This window comes from Apis dorsata, unplaced genomic scaffold (assembly GCF_000469605.1).
Source record: "Apis dorsata unplaced genomic scaffold, Apis dorsata 1.3 scaffold_73, whole genome shotgun sequence".
Classification (NCBI taxonomy): Eukaryota; Metazoa; Arthropoda; class Insecta; order Hymenoptera; family Apidae; genus Apis; species Apis dorsata.
Window position 1 is genome coordinate 127,527 of NW_006263371.1, and position 4,167 is coordinate 131,693.

Consider the following 4,167-nt stretch of genomic DNA (forward strand, 5'->3'; position numbering starts at 1 on the left):
CACATTTACTTCTTTATTAATTCAAATTTCTACTATTTATTCATTTTTATTTATTTATTTTTATTCCTTTCTTACCATTTACACATCATCCACAACGTACTTTTCACTAATTTCAGTTAGACCAACGAATATTTATTTTTCATTCGCCTCAATTTCTCTCCTGGGCCACTTTCATCATCCACCAATTTACCCTTTATCAATTCAAACATTCCTTTATTCGTTTGTATATTTATCTTTCGTTCCTCAATTTCCATACTTCCCCCGTACTTTTTTTTATCGCCCCTCCCTTCACCCCCCACTTATTGACTCATCAATCATCCCAAAAAAATCGTCGATCGAAGGAACGAAATCTCGAAATTCTCTTTGAGCTTGATAATTTTCCTTTGAAAGAGGGGGCGCGCAGAACGAAATCCATCCACACAAATTCGAAAAGTAACCTCCCGATTCAACAGGCTATCGGAACGGCCAGCATCTCTGTGCAGATTACAGAACGCACACGCGCCCCGTGTCACGCATTCAATCAACGTTAATTAGAAATTAATTTCCACGTCTCCCTCTTCGATGAATCCGCTTCCAGGATAACGCAAATCCGGCCCGTAGTTCAATTACCAATCCAGGAAATCAAGATGTAAATTTCAACCCGTTTAACAGGCCTCAAATGGACCGAAATCAGTGGAAATTTTTCGCTCGGTCGGCAAACACCGTGTTCGACAACACCCTCCCCTCCTCTCCCCCCTCCCTCTCTCCCCTTCCTGTGAATGGAAATGCCCGATAATATATAATCCTCGAATAAATTTTTCCGCCTGATTATTATCTTCCTTGATCGTTCGACCTTGATGCTGATTTATCGGCCGATTGATTCGATTGTGAAATTGAATGAGAAGCGATAAAAATGGTAAAAAATTTTATGGATTTTGTGGAATCGTAGAGATGGAACGAGGTGGAAAGAAATTTTATTTTCTGACCCTTAACCTCTTCACGAAGATATCGATGTTTAGTTTCTTTTCTTGTCTTGTTTTTGAATTGAAATTATTCTAAAAAAGAAATTAAAATTTGTTTAAGCAATCGCGAGATTATCTTTTAACAAAATAAAAATGAAAAACTCGAAGCACTAATGATATTTCATTTTATGGAACAATCATTTCTTTGAAAAGTATTCTTACAGCGTGTTTGAAGAGGTTAGATTTCTTAAACGTGTATTCTGTTATCGTATGATTAAAATTATCGAAGATAGATTAATTTTGATTGATTTTTAAATTGTATTGTATTCTCCAAAATCAAAATTTTGTATTTTTATACCTTTTTGATTCGATATAAATACTAAACAATTTTTTCGTACGTAAAATATCATTTTTATTTATTTTCATTATTATTATATGAAATAATTAATATGAATAGATAAATAAATAAATAATAATAATTTTTCTACGCGAGGGAAAGATACAGATACAGAATGGAAGAATCTTCTCGAGGAAATTCAATAATGGAGAGCGTTTTCGTTCAGGAACTATAGCAACACAGGTGGCTAGAAAGTTTTTTTATCGACTGATGAGAGAAAAGAGGGAGGCACTTAGAGGCGATACTTAAAGCTCGAGTGCCTTTAAGAGGCGCGATTATTTCGAATTAAGGGAGGGGGGAAATAGGAAGGTGATTCTCGCAGTCGATTTAAAACCATAAAGCTATAACGACCGGGAGAACTGGAAAGTTGAAGGTTTAATGAGGTGGCATGTTAGTGGACCGCTAATCCAAAAGGTAAAGTGATGAATTAAAGCGTTGTTAAGAGTTGTTTTTTTTCGCACAAATGGCTTTAAATGGAAAAGAATGATCATCGAAAAAAGAAATATAGATTTAGACATTAAATACATAAGATTAGATATTAAATAGATTAGATATTTGAATGGAAATTAAAATTACCATCGACGAAATATTATTATAATGTTAAAATGTTAATATATATATAATAAATAGAATATTTATGTATTTATGAAAAGTCAATTATAATCTAAATAGACGTGAAAGTTGGTATATGAAAATATTGGTTCGAGTTGAAAAATTGAGATTTGCGTTAGATAAAAGGAGATGAAAATATAACGAGACAGTAGTGCGACAAAGATGGAGATTAATGGGAAAGGCTCGATTAATATTTATGCGTAATTTTTGCGTTTGTTTCAGCTTTTAGAATTAATCTTCTCACGAATACATATTGTATTAACATCTTGCAGATAATTTTTTTCTGATATTGTATCTCTGATCTCCATAAAAATGCATTAATATCTAATCATGTATGCCAATATGATAAAATAACCAATATGGCGAAATGCAACGAAAGCGGATATTTTTGTCGAAATTAATTAAGCCATCAACGCGTGTCTACTATAATTATGACTACATAGTTAAATAAAAATCAGGAAGAAATTCAAGTAACGATTTTAAGCAACATTATTTTCTATTTTAATATTCTTCTATTTTTTTTTACGTACGCGCTACTTTTTTGGAGATTTGTAAGATTAAATTAAAGTTCATTTAATTGAGCATCTCTGAACAAAATTTAAAATCTTCTTGAGGGATGAATTAAATCGATAATTTGTTTGATCAATCATCAACGTTTAAATATTTCTTGTTCAAATATTTCAATGAGGATTTTAAATAATATTTTTCAATATTATTTAAAAGGATGTTTGATAAAGTTCATATATTTTATAAAATAAAAAATCGCTTTGTGAAATTAAATATCCGTTACGAAGAATATATTTCTTTAATAAAAAGATATAAACATCTTGTACAACAAAAATGAATTTTTCACAAATTGTCAACAAATAAATTGATATAAATTATGATCAATATATTCGAAAAAATTAATCTAATTTAATTGATTCTTACAAAATGATTTTCCCTCAGCCACTTTTTATATCAGCAACAATAGCAATTTAACACAAATTTAACAATAAAATTATCGAATACTTCTTCCAGCTCATACATTTTCTTTTCGTGATGATTCGAGCTTGTCCCACAAGAATCTTCCCAAGAAATTTAGATTTAGATATTTAGAAATTATATATAAAAATATATATATATATATAAATTTAGAAATTAATATTTTATCTGTCATTTTTGACAGATAAACAAAATGGTCTCGATCAATTGAGTTAGTGTTACGCAAGTAAAGACAAAATTTCCAGGTTTCAAATCATCGTGAAAGGTGTGAAAATAATTAATGGGGGATGGAGGTATCACGTGTCGAACACGGGCAAAAAAGAAAACGTTGTTTTGTTGAAAGCAAGGAAAAAGGAGGAAGCAAGACGAGAAGCTTGTCGGACGTTTCGTGACGGTACGCCATTAATTCGTGTTGGACGTGGACGGTGTTTAGTTTTTCCGGTGATTAAAACGTTGTCGGCTAACGAGAGGGAGAATATATTTGATCCTTCAGATCGAGGATCAAGATCGAGATATTAAACGTCTTGCGATTCTTTCGATTCTATCGATCGTGATTAACACTCATCTTTTTTTTTTTTTCTTTTTGTAATTTTCGAACATCTCTCGAATTCTCAAATTTCATATAAATTTTTCCCAATTTCCTTAAATAAAATTTGTAATAAAATTCGAGCTTTGTATATGAATTTCCAAAATTTCCGCGCGTCCCGAATTTTTCCACGAATTCTTGGCGTTCCACTAGCATTTTCTTTTTTTTTTTTTTCAATAAAATCGATCTTCCAATCGGTGATTATCAATGCAACGTAATTTAATTCGTTGAAATTCGGGAAAACTGCCCACCCGGAAGCGAGGACGAATATTAATCCAAAGTTGGAGTGAGTAAGAACCAACAATTTATTTGGAGAAACGAACAAGTCACATTAAGATTCTAAGCCGCTTCCTTGAAATTCAATAGAAACGGAATATTAAAATATTCAGAAGTATCGATCCTCCATAACGAACTTATGATCAATCTTCCCCTCATTCGTGGAGGAAAAACCAGAAAATTATTAATGTAAAAAAAAAGAAAAAATTACTCGAAGGAGAAGAGATCCGAATTTCGAGACAAAGAAAAAAAAATGAAAAATTGCGAAAGATTGAATTCGTTGAAAAACAAAAGATAAATAAAAAGAAAAGAAAACGAGAGAGAGAGAGAGAGAGAGAGAGAGAGAGAGAGAGAGAGAGAGAGAGAGAGAG